We start from the raw sequence: 19,199 nt of genomic DNA on the forward strand, positions 1-19,199 counted from the left end.
AGCTTACAACGCGCCTCGGAAAAGAACCAAGACGTGTAATTAATGAGCGCCAATTTCGAAAGTTCATCCCACAACCATTATATTATTTTTCAAATAAATTGTCCGTACGGTATATTTCTTCCCCTCCCCCAAAGTTTCCCCGTGTATCGATATTTTTCTAGGGCACCTAAACAGTCAACTCTAAAACCCGAAAAGTGTTTCTAAATGACATAACCCGTAATAGCAGTCCTCTGGCATCCTTCTGACCAATATCCCTAATTAGGAAGAAAGTGAAAGGCAGTTATGAGCGAAGAACGGTTTCTTCCAGTTAGCGAGTCCAACGTTAGACTCTTTGGCCTAACACAAACAAATATTAAGTGAGGTATATTTAAAATATTCCATTTTTGCTCCTAACGATTTCTGGCACTCATGTAGCTGCAGAGGGGTCCTGAACGCAGAGGGATATTTTTAGAGACACGAAATTTAAAAGTTAATAATCTATCGGAAAGAAATATTGGATTTTAATTAATGAAAACAAAACTGAAACCAAATTTTATCTTTCGCGTGACGTCTTGTAAACTGAGTTCGATTTGTTTTGAGGGAAGTTTCTGGTAGAGCTCCTTAGAAAATTTGCTCCACTCGGCAACGGGATCCGAACCCAAATCAATGGGGCAGTAACCCTGCTTCTCGAGAGGCTGCCTTAGAGTCGCGTGAACATCATAAACATTTCGGTTGATTCAAAAATAAATACCGTGTGCAGAACATAAAAAGGGTTGGGATCACCAACGTGAAAACGTTCCGCACGAGTGGACGAAGTCACGGAAGCCCATTTGTGAGGATTAATAGTCGTCTGCCGCGTAAAGGCAATTTCGGATGGGTCAAATATTAAAAGTATCATAAAACTGCGCGGGAGGAAGGAATTTTTAATAGTAGCCAGTGATAGGACTGCGGGGACATGTTGCGACCGTCCCTGTAATTAATGTTCTACAAAACTTTGTACGACTGACCGATTTTTCGAACGATCGTGACCCTGATCAGTACTCATTACTACATTCTATTATGCTTGCCTTACGATGGCTGTAAAATGAACTTTTTCCTTCGAAACATGTGGCATCAGCGTTCAACTTGACCCCGCTGTGACCAGCAACTACTCGTACACAGCTACTCACTAATTGCGAAGTTGTCTTAATCGTTTTGAAGAAACGACAACAGGTGGCGTATTTAATTTCTTTCCGCAAAAAAATGGTCGAGAGTAAAAGCAATAAACAGACGATGGGGCATGCGTTCTAAGAATGAACTATTTATCGACTATATGGTTTAGTCACTCATTTAAGGCGCTTTTAATAGGTTTAATTTATTTACATAAGCTGTGGAACTTTAGGATTAAATTTACTTTTGGCCATTTCGATTAAAAAAAAAAAACAACTTAATTTTTATGCGCTTTCCAACACTAATTTATCATAAACTCGCTAGCGGACAGTTGTTAGGGTATCATTCGATAATTTTCGTTGTTAAAAAAGAACTTTCCAAACACAGTTAAGCAAAAAAAAAAAAAAAAAAAAAAATAGAAAGTGTCTGCTGTTATTAGAACTGCTTGTTAACCGTTCTGATTTAAAAATTCATAAATTTTAAAAACTGTTTACTAAATTACGTATTAAAGTAGGAATTATGAAAAAAGTACGCGCGCTAAATAATTAACATTCAGGGAAAAAGCTTCTACAGAAGAAGGCGAGTTAAAACTTTTAACATTCTCGGGTTGCTAACGGAAAATTCAAAAACAGTCGAGTAAAGACAGCGCCACCTGACGTTGGTTTTGCTCGACTGTTCGTAAAGCCAGTGCGTTGCGCAAAAAGTGGAAGAACAAGTGGGCTTTCCAGGTTTATTTTAATTATGGCAGCCTCAGTTTGCCCTTTGTCATCGACGTCTGTAAGGTGCAACCTTGTTGGAGAAAGTCGTTAGGAGTAATTGTGTTTATGACCTCACTGGCTACGAATGTGGGTCTTGCCGGAATGCGAACAGGTGTTTGCTACCTCCGATGACATAATGGCTAGTTTTATCGCGTGATGGAATAAAAACCGCTTATCATTTCAGCGATTTTTCGAGCCTTTTTAAACCCTCGAGGTCCACTTTGAGTAGTTATAAATATCGCAGCATTCATCTGGAGCGAAGTTAGGGTCGGAGAGGTGGCAGATGTTCTCTGACATTTTCAGCTGTTCGTTAAGTTCCAAGAAATTTCTCTTCTTAAGCTACGTCTGGATACTTGTAGGAGAAGATACATCAGCTCATACAAGCTATATCAGATGTTTCCCGCGTTAACCTTTTCCAGATACACTTTATATTTGATTTTGTCCTACAGACGAGAGGCACAAAACTGACACATGTGCAGTTTCTACATTTTATCAGCTTTTCCAGAAGTCGTTCACATTTGTTTTGCACCATGGGCTGAAATTCAATCGTGATACAAAAGTGGGGATATAATTACAGTAAAGCCTCACTAATTCGGAATCTCTATAATTCGCATTATTCGTGTTCTATTTGATTTGAACTCCTTGCATTCAATTTTGCTTTCAATACAAACATTTCATAAAATTCTTTTTTTTTTTATCATATTAGTGTATTAATATGATCTAAATGTACATATGTCTGCTAGATTTAAAATAAATATATCCGTTTTTATGAATATCCGTTTTAATAACAATTATATATAATTAAATTCTAAGTTACTATACTGTCACAGAGATTCGCACGATGAAGAATCCTAGCCTGCAGCTACTAGGAATGCAGGTGTAATGTAAACCGCTTTACTCGAGAAATCAGCTTAGAAAGATCGTAAGGAATAAATACGGTTCCATTTCATATTCTATTGCAAAAATATGGGGCTCCAGCCTAGGATAATTGCGACTGCCTCGGGAAGACATTCGTTATGGATAGAAATGAAGTTTTAATTTCGAATACGATTACTTAGAATTACAAACGATCAGTAGTCCCGAATATTTGAAACCGGCGTAGAACAATAATCATCTAACCCTAACGGCAAAGCACCTTAGAGACTTCATAACACGGTAACTTGCTTTGGAGATTGTTGCATCTACAGAAGCGATTTTTGTAGCAGGGTATACCTTCTACAAAAGCCACAGCTGACCCTTGACCACTAAAGAGAGCCATTTGAACAGATTGGCCACTGAGCTCAGTGGCATGGTGTTTTTTTACCGATGAATCGGGATACAGGCCCTGGTAAATATCACCTCGCTTATTTGGGTAGGTTTCCATTGATTATCGATGCGCCATTTGTGACTGTTAATTAACTTATTTGCATAATTCTTAATCTCAAAGTAAATTCGTCCGGTGTTTGTGCATTTTTAAAGAACGTTAAAACAAACATCTCACTAAAATTTAGCCAAAATCTAAGAAAACATTTTAGCATTGTTCTGCAGTTTTTGAGAACTAGTGTATGTTGCCACCAAATATTTTATCCCCTCTTTCAAGAAATGAATTGTCTCGCTTGTTGTGCTATAACATCAACATCTTACAGATTTATTTATAGCCAGTTAATAAAACCTTTTATTATTATTAAATGTCTCTATCGTGATTTGTTCCTTTGGATATCCGTTACTTGGACCAAGCGACTCCATCCATATTCATTTGCTCTTCCCATGATGCCCAAGTCAGCAGAACAAAGGGTGTTGCAATTACTGGCGCAGTTCGCCCGCTCAGGTACAGTTTTATTACCAGGGGTAACTACTACACACAGCACAAATCCCATCCCAAGGTCGCTATGCTCAAAGAACATGCAACATCCAAAGGCATTAATAATAATAATAATCTTTATTGCACCACGAATCAATTCATAACTGTTCTTAGTTTGCATTAAAGAGCCTCCTCTACTAACCACTTATAATGGCTGACGGCTTGAGGAAAAATGGCGCCGGGGGGAGAGGAAGTTAATTTCATTGGACCGGAAAAGATTTCAGTGCTATTGGTATAACAAAAAGGGAGTGGGATAGAGAAAAAATACAACGAAATCAAAACATTTAACAGTTTATTATAAGAATAAATAGAAGATTAAATAAAAACATAAAGACTCTAAAAATATAAACAAAAAATAGATAACAGGTATTATTCTTCATTCTTAATAATATAAAAAATAAACCAAACATGGAATTTTATCATTTTCGAGTTCTGGAGGATCATGGAGCCCGGCCAACCAATACAGTACCTCGATCCGGCTCCACTCACGGTGCATGTGAAATGAATACCAGCCAGTGAGATATAACTAAAGTTCAGTGCGTGTTTGTTTATACACATACTGAACTAGAAACATCACACCTTATTTTGTGTGCGTGTGTACACACACACGCAAGTAGGGTTTGATGTTTCTAGTTAAGAGTTATCAGCAATATAATACTTTTAAAAACTCGCATTACGTCATCCTAATAGTTATCGCAGGCGTGTGTCCCTCGGGTTATGCGACCTATGCCACGCCTGTGTAGTTAATAAAGCATTCGTGAAGGACAGAGCTGCATATTTATAAACTAGCCTGTCATAACTGCGTACTTATTAAAAGGAACAGCTGACCCAGTTCAGTGAATCTTATGTATTTTTAATTAAACGTGAAATTGTTATTTTTAATTACTAAACGTTGGGCCAGTCAACTATTTTGATGTTTGTTTTTCTTTGAAAAGATCCGTCGCCGGATCAGTCCTTTTCTGTGTCGCCCTCTTTTTCGAAAGATGACATATTAAGACAGCTAAAATAGATGACAAAAACATTGTCAATATTCTCTGAAAGTTTATAAATCACCGTGTGACCTTTGTGTCATATAGTAGCTTATTCATTTGGTAACTGTTCGAAATGTATTGGGTTCGAGCCCCAAACTCCGATTTCAATTACCGGGTCCTAAGCGGAAGGATTGGGGTTTCCCTCTCTCTCTCTCTCCAGACAAACCAGCCTTTAACACCCTTCACTAAAGACCTGTATACAAACTAATTCCCCTGGAGTTAAGGGCCTTCAAAAAATCGGTATGCAGAAGGTTCCACGTACGATATTACTCAAAGCTCTATTTATACACCCCCACAGGCTGGCGAATTTAGCAGTATGGTAGTCCACCATGGTAAAAGTCTGTTTAAATATTCCAATTTGAAGACATCGTACTCGAAATTATTCGCGTTGGATTTCCTGGAATTTTTTTGCACGCTTAGTTCTCAAAATTCACAACTCAATTCCACAACACTGAAATTATTAACGCTTTTTGGGCATCGAATGAAAAAAAGAAAGTACTATCTATATATGCTTGTATTGTGCGGCACTTATACTACCATTCAGGTAGTCGCTCACGACCTGATGGCCCTGTATTGCCATTGTTCGTACTATAGGAACCGACCACAACTTCTCTGGACTGACACGTCATAATCCAGGAAACCAGCTGGTAGTTTTGTTCCGGTGAACGCATTAGGCCGCAACCACCTCCCCGGTGGCCTGTCTTAAATATGTTGCGATTATCGCATAAACTTGCGAGTGGTGTTTTAAATGTGATTTCCCATTTATTAATAATAAAATTGCGTTTAAAAGAAAAATACGAAAATGGTGTATATTATTTTTAAACACCCATAAACTTTTTTAAATTGTTTTATTTTATAATTCCTTTATGCCATAAACAAGCGTGGCACATCGATAATTAGGAAACTCAACGGTACAGGATGCTAATTAAGTCCAAGGATAAAAAAGCCTTTGTTTTTTAATTTGTGCACGAAGTGTCTGAACTTTTAATTTTTCTGAACCGCATTTGAATACTGGATGAAATAATATTTATCTCGTCTTTTGTCACGAAATCTTCCCCGCTGAAACATCTTTAAATCGCGTGGGTACTATTTTTACTTCAAATCAATATTATCTTTTCTTTTTTTTTTTTCAATCCTTTAAGCATACGCAATTCTTTTGCCTTTCATTTCGAACAACAGAGATGACGTAATTAAAAAAATGCCGCGCGGTGAGTTAACTGTTGATTGGATTCTGCGCAGATCGAGATACATTTATATTCCTTTATTAGATAATATTGCTGAAATTGGACATTTAAACGCACTCTTACGAATTTGTAGGTAAATTGCTAAATTTGTAAAAAGCCAACGTGGGGATTTTCTAACATGGGTCACAGGTGTAGGTGCGTGTCGTGCTCGTAATTAGGAATGATTGTTATAATAAGCGTCATTTTTTATATTTTTTAAAATTATTCCCATTAGATGCCTACGTATGAACTGATTAAAGCGCCACAAAGGAAGGGAGGGGGGGGATTACGACTAGTGTACACCACCAGACTTGTCTGCATAGAAAGCTTAATCTGCAAACGTGACTGGAGCCAGATTCCACACGCAGACTTAAGTTCGCTTATTTTAATGTAGTCGCTTTGCCATTTACACTTTCGATCTACAAAAGCCATTAGATCAACAAAATGTGCAGATAATTTGGCATTAATACAATCCGGCTTCTCTACCAAAGAGAATAAACAAAGTTTCTCAAGTGATGCCGCGAATTTTTAACATCCGAGACAAAATGGGTTAACGTCACTAACAAGGACAGCGTCACTGTTGTTTAAGGGTGACAATACGAAGCGCGCACTAATTTCACCGCAGAAAGCGGCCCAACGCGTGATCGAAACTTTCACACGGGGAATGTTTAATTAAAACCTTTACGGCACTGTTTCGACAGCTGCGGCGCAATTGTCGAACATCGCCGTGTCTTAGTACGTGTGGCGACAGACTGCCCCGCACGGGGGTGACCTTATTCGGATGGAAGGAAGTGTTCCGAATAACCTCGAGCTGATGTTGGCCACTTATCGTGCCGATTTACGATTTAAGTTTCGCCGAAGGTGTGTTGTCACGGTAGCCGTATTGTAGCGCCGGCACGTGCCACCAAAATACGAATAATTATTTGACGCCGGGAAGCTGTCGATTGAATGAAGCGGGCGACAGTTGTGCGGTGTACGACCTGCATTTTCCAATAAGAACATTGTCGCTCGATGGGGGCAACGTGATAAGGTCACGTGCATTGATTGTACAACAGCCACGGATATCGGTAATAATGTCACTCACTTAATAATGAAATGTGGAATATTATCATGGCGTAACAATAACGTAAATATAAATCGCATTTCTTCTAAATTACAAACAAGGTGGGCGTTTTCTGAAACTTGACTCCCCCCCCCCCTGTGCGCTACTGATACAAGCGGAACAGAAGTGTTTTGGTGATTCCAGTTTTGAGGCGTTCTTTTTCTTTAATTTTAATTTTTTTGGTTGAGGGGGCATTTTTCGCCTCTTCCCATCCCTGAATGCCCGATATAATGTGTGCATGCAGTGTTTTTTTTTTTTTTTTGTTAAATGAAAGTTAAACTAATAATATTAAAATAAAAATAATCTTCATTAAACGCCTTTTTTTTAACTTATTTCAAAATCTTAGATAACCGTTTGTTTCCCCCAGATGTCGCTATTGCTAAAACAGCTAAGGTAAACACACACGAGCCCCCCTTCGAAGAATTACTATAAGTGAAAGGTGCGTTAAATATCAAAATATTCATATACGAGCCATACAGAAAGAACAGGGGAGAAATTTTCAAATAAACATGTCCGGAATATTAATTTGAGGCGTTTTACTTTTAAAATTAATGATATACAATGGCATTAGAACGCACAGTGTCCCAAAGCAACAGCTTACGAGATTAATTTCGAAAGATTTAATTAAATGAGCAGAAAAACAATGGAACACGCTGGACTCTGTTCCGGGTAAAATAATGGAGTCGCTGGTTAAAGATGCATTGCAGGATCATCTAGACAAGACTGCAGCAATAATTCAGACACAGCATGGGTTTGTTAAGGGAAAGTCTTGTCTGAAAAATTTGATAGGATATTATGATATGGTTACAAAGGAACTGGATGCAAAAAATAATTTTGATATCATATACAGTACTTGGATTTCAGGAAAGCTTTTGACACTGTTGCACATGGAAGACTATTGTACAAATTGGAGCAGAATGATATTAAGGGTAGATTGCTACAATGTATAAAAGGATGGTTAAGTGGGAGGAGACAGAGGGTGGTAATCAATGGGTGCTGCTCTTCGTGGACTAATGTTATTGGTGGAGTCCCAAAGGGTTCGATGTTGGGTCCACTGTTGTTTTGTATATTTATCAATGATATTGATGAAGGTATATCAGGCTTAATGTCGAAGTTTGCAGATGATACAAAGGTTGGCAGGGTTGTTAATGACAGCAATGGCAGTGTGCTACTGCAACAGGATCTATATAATTTGGGCAGATGGGCTAAGAAGTGGCAACTGAAGTTTAACCTTGACAAATGCAAAGTACTGCATATGGGTAGAAGTAATCCCAGAGAAACGTACCAACTATGTAGTACTACACTTAAGGTGGTAGAAAATGATAAAGACCTGGGAGTAATTGTGCAGTCAGATATGAAGTTTTCTGAGCAATGCAGACAGGCTGCCAGAGCAGGTCATGGGGTTTTGTCAATGATATATAGGAATTTTGCTAGCAGGGAGAAGGAGGTGATTGTCCCTCTGTATAAGGCAACGGTCAGACCACACCTTGAGTACTGAGTACAGGTCTGGAGACCTCATTTTAGGAAGGATGTAGATTTGATTTACAGAGAAGGGCAACAAGATTGGTGAGGGGAATGAAGGGATCCTCTTACCAGGAGAGGCTTAAGTTCTGCAAATTGCAGTAGCTGGAGACTAGGCACCTGCGAGATGATCTGATTGAGGTGTATAAGGCCTTGAATGGTTTGAGCACGCTGAATTTTGATGGGATCCTTCCATTTGTTCAGATTACGAACCTAAGGGGACATAAATTCAAATTAAGAAAAGACAGATGTAGAATAAATAAATACATTTTCTGTTTATACTCCGGAACGACCAAACGGTCAGAGGAGTTCACAAGACAGACAGAATACAAGAAACAGCACCGTATTCAATAGTCACGGGATGGAACCCCGGTCACTCAAGGCACGTGTATTTATGCAGTTTCTGAGCTCCCCTAAAAAGTAACAAATCTACAACGAGATTCTCTCACCGCAAAACAATAAAATGCTATCATTAATAATAATAAAGGGGAAAAAAAAGTTGATAATACGTGTATATACTGCGCATCGTTAAAAATAATCTTGCTGAAGTCATTATTCGTAATGCTCAGCCGTTTCATTGGAATGGCTTTCCCATCCTGTTCTCTGTCACGGTAATTCTCTTAGGTTCGCGTTCTTCATACGATTAATATAAATACGATTAAACGGAAATACTTTTATCATTCAGATATGGCCTTATCAGCGAGTCCACTTCGCAATACTTTGCGGCGCGGACTTAATTCTCTTCAGGAAAAAATTCCTGCCAGTTGTTGCTCGACTTTTCCGAAGTCAAAGACCTCATAAAGTTCAAACAGTTCCTCCGCTGGCCCCCTACGTAAGGCGTGCACCTGAGAATAAATTAATCAGTCATCAGAGTAGGCGAATAACAATCTGGGGCCCTCGACTGTTGCGTCCACATAACATCTGGTTACATCAGTCGATATTAAGAGCACTGGGGAACGTGGAGCTTTGAGGTTGAGAAACATTATGGACGTGCTTAAGAATACGGTAATAAGTTATCATACGGAGACTGCGCACAACATTGGATACAAAAACCCACCGCGCACTGAAGATTGGAGAAAGTTTAGCATCAGAAAACACGGATTGCTGTCATAACAACCCCATTAGGAACCTATTTGTTTTAAGGACCCTTCAGAGGGCAAGTAACGGGTTTATAACTCTCGGGCGAGGATTGGACTCTCAGGTTTTAATTCCCCAACTAACCAGATAATGCAAAAAAAAAATCTATGGATAATATATATATATATATACTGACACCTCATGAACTTAGCTGCCTTTGCAAATAACAATTAACTAATAATAATCAACAAATAAATAATAATCAAAGATATTTCTCATAATGTTATTTATGAGAAATATCTAGCAAAGAGAGCTAAGAACGGGGATGCGGTGTTCTCATACTTGGATACGAAATGGACGACAGTAAATCCAATAGGGCCCTTAATTGGTTGCAGTGGTAGGTCCACAGACAGCCCAGCAGATTAATTGAATAGATTCTCAATGCCATTTACAACCGAAAGCAAGCACCATTCTCTGAGAACTATTAAGGAGTCGAGTTACTCTAAAATAAGTGATATAATGATCTGAGATAAACACTGCTGAGATAGGGTATGGCTCCAGGAATAGACGGTTTATATTCAGTTGTAATTAAAAAGGCTACATATGAGTATCAAACTGTTGAAGTGTTAATTAGTGTCCTTAGACTCCGGGAAGATTCTCTTCGACCAGAAAAGTGCTAACATCTCTTCAATCCACAAAGGTGGTGCTAAAGAGGAGTTTGGCTTGTGAGTCAATACTACAATTGAGGCCAGCCTTTATAAGAATGGCATCTTGTAATTCACGACATCTCCTTAATGAATCCAGAATGGGTTCATTAAGTGGAAATCATGCCTGACCAGTATGGTAAATTACTATTATGTAATCAGAAAGCAGTTGGGTGCAGGTAACAATTTTGACTTTAATAAAGTTATATCTTGACTTTAATAAAGTTTCTGATATGGTGCCTCGTGGAAGGATGCTATATAAACAGGAAGAAGTTGGATTTACCTATAAGATCCTACTGTGGATTGCAGGCTGGCTAGGAGAGGGCTGTCATAAGTGGTGGGTCTTTAGAGTGGACCAACTTAACTCGTGGAGACCCTCCTATTTCTAATTTTCACTAATGATTCTGACAAGGGTATCCAAAGAAAGATGTCAAAGTTTGTTGATGGCTTGAAGGTGCGAAAGATGGTTAACAATCCTAGCCAGGCCATGTTGCTTCAAAAACACTTGGATCGGTTGCATATATGCTACCAAAAACAAAAACGGAAACTATAGTTCGATGCTTCTAAATGTAAGGCTATGCATTTTGGGGCAGTTCCCCCTGCGCATGAACCATTCTGGTTCATGCGTAGGGGCTTACTAGCAGATACAGAAAAGGGATTTGTATATCCGAAATCTTTCCCCTTCCATTAGATGAAAAAGCAGGTATGTCAAATTTGGTTGTACTCACAAGTAGGATGAAAAAGAGAAGGATAAATCTTGATACTCGTGTACCATCTAAACGAGATAACGTTTTCAACGTTTGTTCTCTTTGGTTAACGAAAAAAAAAACTATTGGGATACAGTTTTTGGGAACTATATTCATTTTAGATTTTCAAATGTTTTTACTTTTAAAAGTTCGTGTTCTTTATACGATTAGGGGAAAACTTTTTTTATCATTCCACAAAGGAATAATGAAAAAAATGTTTTCCCTAATCGTAAAAAGAACACCAACCGAAAAGAACTGCCGTGACAAGAACAGAATTAGGAGGGGGGGAGCCACTCCTGTTTAACAGCTAATGAAGACTATGAATAATGAACCGTTGTCGGGATTTAACCTTCTACAAACAGTTTTTTTTTTTTTTTTGTACAATTCGATAAAGTAGGTAATAAATTCTTTACACAAATTACACATACTGTAAAGCAAAAGATCCAAGACAACTATAGATTGCTTTTCGAGCCACGCTTCAGTAGCAATTTTGTCTGCAGCGACGAAATATATCCATAAAGGAATATATCCAGATAGCTGAACCTTCATCATTAATCGGATACATATTAATGGTACGATACAGATTTACTGCTCTGATGGAAATGGAAAGTTGAAGCGTTAATCGCAGAAGAATAAAATATTAATATGATATACAGAAATGGTACGGAAAAAAATTCCAAATGGACATTAACCATAATTAAATTTCGTGGAATTATTTTACAAAAATATTTTTTCCCCTCTTAAAACAGGTAAATCTATTTCATCGGTTAGAGGCTAGCCGTTAGCCTAAGCCAGAGGTTTCCAAACTTTTATACTTTGCGCCTTGCACGTGTTCTAAAGAACATGTACAATTAAACAGATTTGAAACACATTTAATCTCAAAGATGGAAATAAAATACGCTTCGTGCTTGGATTAGTGAGATAGTTTTGTCTACGTTTCGTTAAAATAAGAGCTGAATTAAAATTAATACGCGTTCCTCCATCCCTTCCCCCTCCCAAAAAAAAAAAAAAAAAAGTGCGGAATTCCCCACTGAGCGTGTCCCACACTAGGAAACTCTACCCTAAGTTACGCTTTTAGGGGTTAGGCTTAGCTTAGACACTTCACGCATGGTTCAGCATTTTAGCAATCTGCCAGTAAATAAATGGAAGTTCCTCTTTTTTTGAAGGGTATTATATTTACAGCTGAGTAGACACAGTGATTACAACATGCGAGAAATTTTAAAGAAACGCTGAAGGTCAAAATTGATCTCGTCACGCAAGTTTCGGGGCAAATGTGGCACCCGGCCATTTTTATTTTACGTGACATTGAATGCATTTCGGTAAAGTAACTGAAAAATAATTTTCAGTAAACTAATGTAATTTAAAAATAATTTTAATCAGATATGAAAAATGGCGCCTTCGAAGAAAATCCACGCATAAGTACATAAAGCGTACACAAAAAAAAATTACATATTTATTCATTATTCCAACTTCTATTCTTGAAAGGTCCAGATTTTAATGGGTTAAACCCATCTCCCATTGAATCTGTTACCAATAAAATATACATTTAATTGTTCTAAATTGAAACGCATATTTTAATACTTAAAATACGGTCAAGTTACCTGTGCCACACTTTAAAAATTCGGTCTCCATCAGCTACATTATACGAATTTCATTGTAACAGATGTTTTCACACCGTATTTTTTTTTTAATTCGTCTCATTAAAATTTTATAGTTAATTGAGAAAGAGAATGGCACGATCCATTTCCAACAGTGACCAGCCATAAAACCAGCGAGCTCACTTATTCGAGTTAAAAAAACCCAGCGAGGACGGTAAATGTTTGCTACAGTGGGGGGATAGAAAGGGAAAAGAAGCGCGAGCTTCAAAGTCTTTTGAATTTCCTCAACTTTCGATTACGGAGAGGCTGTTTTCACGTACGCTCCACCAACTCTCCCCATACTGGCGAATTGATCGATTTCCATTACTTCTCGGACGTCAAAGGCTTAATGATCTCCGTTGAGCCGTTCAGACGTTGAGGTGAACCACAAGGACACATTGCTTAAGACTTCATAACCAATCTCGTCTTTAATACTCCGCAATATCCGACCTTAATAAATGGACAAAGTTGTCACTTGGCAGCAGTCTGCATTAACAGAACAAAAGCTATTTAGCGCGTTATTTGTTAATAATAAAAAAAAAAAAAAAAAAAAAAGTAAGGTTTTACGTCATTTCCGGTCTCAAGTGAATTCTGAACTATGAAAGTTGTCTATTATAGAATGCAACTTACCGGATAAATGCTGACAATTTATAATTAAAGTAAAATGTTTATGGGCGCGGTTTTCGGGCATTTCTATGGATTCTCTGTAGGGTGAGTGTGAAAATGAAAAAGTGTCCTGAAATGAAAGTATGGCTTCCATTAACTGTTTTTCGGGAACACCGTGCAAGAATATAAAAAGTTAATATTTTGAAACTTACCATTATTTAATACTACGGTAGAGCGCGCACATTTTTTGAGAACCGCACGCACCAACGTCTACTTCGAATGGAACGATAATTCCACGAGAAATCTGTAACTCAATGTTTGTCCGCTAGGGGAGGGGTATTTCAATATTGGGCTATGAAATAAATATATAACGAGAATAATAGCCCGCTAGTATCGCGTACATTCAAAGTACGATTTTATGCGATTAACAAAAAAAAAAAGAGGGCCGGCTTTTAATGTTTCGGACGATAAATTGCCTTGTCAAGACAAGAACTTTTGGCGTGTTCGTTTTAAGGAAATTTCATCAACGACGCGTGTTCCTTAATTAGCGCGATACATACGTGTCCTTTGGAGGAACGATATAAACCGTGGCAAAAATTGATCGATAAAGCGCGAGGAGTTTATAAGCGCCATTATGAAACTTTTAAACAAAATACTCTTTCGTGGAAACTGAATAAACGGACAGGAAGCCAATTCTCTGACGTCATCGCGCGCACCGTTTTATTGTGATTTTTTTTCCACTCTGCGCGAGCACTCTTTCTCGTGATACAATCTCGCGGTGGTTGATATGTGACTGGTTGTTAAATTTTTCATTTCATGCGATTGCCAGAGAAGCGTTCTTTTACTCCCACATTATAACTCGGGTAAAATTAAGCCCAAGCCAGCACGTGTTGATACCACAAAGGGTTTTATTACTTTCCCTCCTCATCAGTTCACGATTCACTTCACCCTTATCGCTGAACTAGAACGATAACCAAGACATTTTGCTGTCAGCGCTGTTTGATGGGACGTTGAAAGCTTCGTGTATGGATTATACGCAGTCCGTAAAAGCTGCAACGGTGTGTCAATACAGGATGGTTGATTAACTTTCTTTTCTCACGGAGTAGCGGACAGATGCGCGTTCCTTTGGCCGTGGGAAATAATTTTGGTGTTAGCGGTCACTCGGAGTGGAAAAGACTCGCGTCACGAAATCATAGACGGATATATTAGTTAAAAAGGATGTCCAAGTAACAAACTGTTGGCAACAGAATAAAGAAACCGGTCCAGTCCCGTACCAGATGATCCAGTTTGAACTAAGCTCCGACAGGCTGTGATCTCGAGCTGATGGTGAACCAGGGCACATTCCAACGCCATTTCACCTGCTCCAATGTGGTCAACCAGGTCGTGGACACACTTGTCTCGCGCAGGGACAGCTGCGTGAATAGAAATAAGGCGCATTCATTAAATGTGGCAGGTGTGACAAAGGGTGTCTGCATGGGGGAAGGAATTGTTCGGTTTCCCTCCCAACGATTTTATTTTAATTAAACCGGCACGCTTCACAACTCGGGTAAACAAGTCGACTTGGAGGTGGATCCAGCCAGGACAGGTTGCGTTTCCTCATTCTCGCCTTGGCAGTTGCTGACTCATTCGGCGTAAGGGTGTGCGGTACCGATAGTCCGTAATAGGAGTTAATTTGTGAATCACTTGTCGTTGTCGCCCTGTACATAACTCCTTCCAATTAGCGAACTTCAAGGCAGTATTTCCGAATCGCCGGTTATTGCGAGGGTTTCACGAAGCAAACTTTGGCTTGATTAGCGTGACCGATGTGAGATGACGAAATAAAGTGAGATATCTATTTAAGGAAACACTTTTTTCCGCAAACTGAGACAAGGGGAATGTGTTCGTACGATGGAAACACATTGACAACATACCTTAGAGCCCCTTAAACCATCATTTCGTTTATATAAACAGACGCAAGTCGTGATTTCCTATTTTGAAGCTAATAAGAAAAATAAATAAATAAAGAAGCTGCACGAGGGGAGTCTAAAAGTAGTTGTTCTTATTGTAGTACGGTTTTAGAAGCATCGGCAACTAAGGCCATGTTGCTCCGTGTATACTGTGTGTGTTCTGTGGTCAGTTTTCTGTTTGCTGGACGAAAAACCCGAGTTTCCGGGAGTAAAAACCATGCTCTCCTCGCCTGAGACCGACTAACTCAGCCACGTTGTGAAAAAGGTCCGTAAAATATTCCTCACGTCACCGACGGGATTCGAACTCAGGTCTTTTCCACCCGATGTGGGGAGGGCGACAAGCTTACCAACTGTGCTACCCACAACGGCAAAGTGAAATGGGTAACTTGTTTTTTCACAACATTGTATGGGAACTTGCAGATTCGTTATTCATTTTAATGATCAATCATTCATAGAGAGAGTCCGATACGCCTTGATGATCTATAGAAGAGTTAGTGGCATTGTTGGACTTCAGCCGGCAATTGGGTAACACGTGGTCTGGTTTATTTATTATTAATTTTATTATTTTTTTGTTTTCATTGCACAATCCTCTACACATTTTGCCTGCGTTCCTTAAAACGTCCCTGCATAAATTCCTTAAAACCTTTTGGATCCCAATATTTACAAGCTGTCATAAGAAGAATTCTGTTCAAGTTACCGCTGTTATGACATAAATTTTGAAATCTATTTGCTTTATTTATGGCGAATAGTTACTACGCAGCTAACAGAGAAGGCTCTACTTCATTACGTTACGGCCGTAATAAAATATGGGGTCAATTGCACTCCGCGCACGAAAAACTAAGGAACGGGGGGTTTTTTTTTCTTTTTCTTTTCTTTTTTTTTTTTTTTTTTTTTTGTATTGATCGTCAAAATGTGGGTAATTTCGGCTGCTGTCCCTCGGGAAGTGGAGAACTATCCAAATACAGTAGCTACAATCTAATTAAGGGCCACAATACGGCCACTCCGTCTGCTGGGAACACTTTACGGGCGTCACTGTGACGAGCTAGCAGCTCACGTCTCACTGCTGTCAGTTATCCCCCTCCTTACGCAACCCTAAAGAAAAGGAAGCCGGTGTTATTAAAGGGAGGGGTGTGGATTAATGGTCCGAAGCGTAAGAAATGTGTAAAGAAGATGCTCGTCAACCCAAGTCATTGTCCAAAATGAAAGTCTCGTTAATGAAGCCTCCGAGAATGAAATTTTCTGAATGTATCGCGTCTCCTAGTTAACCACACCCCATCCGAAATAGAAAAGATGCTGAATTGCCACTTTGAAAGATGGACGTTTACTTGATCTCAGAGTAGATTGTACAAATTCGTCCATAAACTACCTCGCATTGCCATGCAAAGGAAACCGGCTTGAAAGACGAGGTAAAATTGGGACATAAAAAAGAGAAAGAAAGAAAGAAAGAAAAGGTCTCTTGATGTCGGGACATATTGTGCCTAGAATTAAGGTCACCTTTCTCGGTCGCACGTGAAAAAGAAGTGCACTCGCCTGAACAAACAGGTAACAGCCACTAAATCACTACAAACACAGACAAGTGGTAGATCTCGGGACTTTGAACCATGGTGGATGAGTGAGGAAACACCGTTGGGCATTTTGTACGTTGAATTAGGTAGCACCAGACACTGCGAAGTGGGGCGAGCGAGCGGGCGGGCGGAGAAGACACAATCCAGCTCTTGAAAGAGCATTTCTTATCAAATTTCTTGTAAGAGAGATATTACGATGCCAGGTACTCTCTCAGGACTCGATTTCTTCCTTTCAATAATAAAAACGCTGTGCTCATATCGTGAATGGAATATCTTACTGCGATTTTGTGTTCCCTCCCCCCCCCTCCACCAATGTCCTGCTTAAACCACTTTTAGCTTTTCTGATGTAATGATCAACTTCAGATCTATTTTATGACCTATAAAGCAGAATAATAAACGGTTTCCGTTTTTAATGGCCGTTATAAGGATCTAATAATCTATAATTTAATTCATAAAATAATTTATATTATTTTATGAATTAAATTATAATTCATAAACTGTGCATTAAAATTTTCCCCAGTGCACCAAGTGACCACTTTATTAGGTATACCTACCTAATAGCAAGTGATTCATCCCCTTTAGTCCTTAGAACAGCCTGGATTCCTCGTGGCAGGGACTCGACGAGGTGCTGAAAGCGTGTCAGAGATCCACCTTAACTCAATTTCTTCCCACAGTTGTTTCAAATTAGTTATTGTAAATCTCTACTCCGAAGAGCTCCTTCCACCTCATCTCACGGGTGCTCCATTGGATTGAGATCTGGTGACTGAGGAGCAACCGTAGTAGGCTAAAGTTGCTCTGATGATCGTGGGACCGTCCTGTACAAGTCTTGTCATGTGACATAGCGCATTATCCCGTTGGAAGAACTCATTCGCAGATGGCGGAGGGTATAGGTATCCCGCGAGTTATTTTGGATAAGCCCACACAACATACACTGCAGCCATAAAGAATACAGATAACCTGTGGCATCAAAATGTTGCTCCACTGGTATCAAGGGGTCCACAGTGTACCGTGAAAACATTCTCCAACCATTAACCTACTACCAACAGCCTGACACCCAGCAGGATGAGTCCATGGACTCATGCTGTTTTCTTAATATTCTGATCATTCCATAAGCATGAAAAAGCAGGAACAGGGATTTACGCACCAGGCAACATTTTTCCACTCCTCCACTGCCAAGTGTTGGTGTACGGTTATAATGGGCTCCATTATAACCGTACTTTCTTGTTTTTGCTGACTGGAGTTGAATCTAGTTCGGTACTTGGCTGCGATGTCCCATCCACAACAACATTACGAGTTATGCGTTCTTCAAATGCCTCTTTGGTTACCCCTGGTGACCAGCTTGTTATTCGACTGACTAGCCTTTCCACCACAAGTTAGTTTCCGTTGGCCTCTCGCATGAACGAGCTGTATCGGACCACAGGATCGCCGTTGATTGGATGTTATTTGGTTATTGAACCAATTGCGATATACCCAAAACACAGTCGTGCATAAAATCCGAGCAGAGTTGCAGTTTCCAATATACACATCCCCTGCCTCTGGCCAACTACCATGCCACCCAGGGCAGGATTTAAACTCGTTGTGGACCTAAGCATGTATGAGGCCCTCCTCTCTCTTACTGTTCACATGTGACAATATTAAAAAAAAGGATTTTTTAAGATGGAGCGAGCATCACCTTGTAATGTGAGTCCCTAAGCTGTAGCTTGTTTAGCTTATATGTAAATCCGGCCCTGATGCCACCTACAAATTCACTTAAATCTTTTGTCTTGCGCTTTCTTTCACCGTAAGTGCTCGTGCATCAACCCTACGTATCTGCCTTCCTACTTTATATGTAAAATAATGTCTTCAACCGTTGCTGAAGAAGTGCTTCCATTTTATGACGTGTAGGTGTAACTAATAAAGTGGTCACTCAGTGTATGGAAGAATTAGAAACGATATTTTCTTATGCGTGTGCGTACTACACATAACAACAGTCTTGCATATCTATTGGCAACTTTTTTCTAATACAGGCATTGTAGTTGTAGTGTTTATTTAGATATTTCCAGTACAATCCTCTTTCTGAACAGTTTCAGTTCGTGAACAAGAGAGAGACACGCTGCTTGCAGTAGAACACCACGTGGCCTTCCAGCTCGTTAAAAGTTACTCTTTTAGATTCAAATAGGTAGCAACATTCCTAGGGTCCGTGTTTTGTCCGCGTGTTTCCGCATGGCGAGATCTACCCGTAGCCTCTTTGTAGTAACTGGTACGGCACGAAATGCTCGCATATGTTACGGGCGCGGTGGTGAACGCGAACAGAAGAGCAGAATAAATTCCCCCCA

General features: G+C 39.4%; 1 protein-coding gene and 1 long non-coding RNA gene across 2 annotated transcripts in view; one reads left to right on the plus strand and one right to left on the minus strand.

Moving 5' to 3' along the window:
* Positions 1-19,199, minus strand: part of LOC150087059 (uncharacterized) — a 114,054-nt gene that overhangs the window by 76,425 nt on the left and 18,430 nt on the right. The gene's annotated exons all lie outside the window — the stretch shown is intronic.
* Positions 1-19,199, plus strand: part of LOC150087060 (uncharacterized) — a 72,389-nt gene that overhangs the window by 39,513 nt on the left and 13,677 nt on the right. The gene's annotated exons all lie outside the window — the stretch shown is intronic.

Source organism: Mastigoproctus giganteus, chromosome 4, assembly GCF_048544385.1.
Source record: "Mastigoproctus giganteus isolate SK-2022 chromosome 4, ASM4854438v1, whole genome shotgun sequence".
Classification (NCBI taxonomy): domain Eukaryota; kingdom Metazoa; phylum Arthropoda; class Arachnida; order Uropygi; family Thelyphonidae; genus Mastigoproctus; species Mastigoproctus giganteus.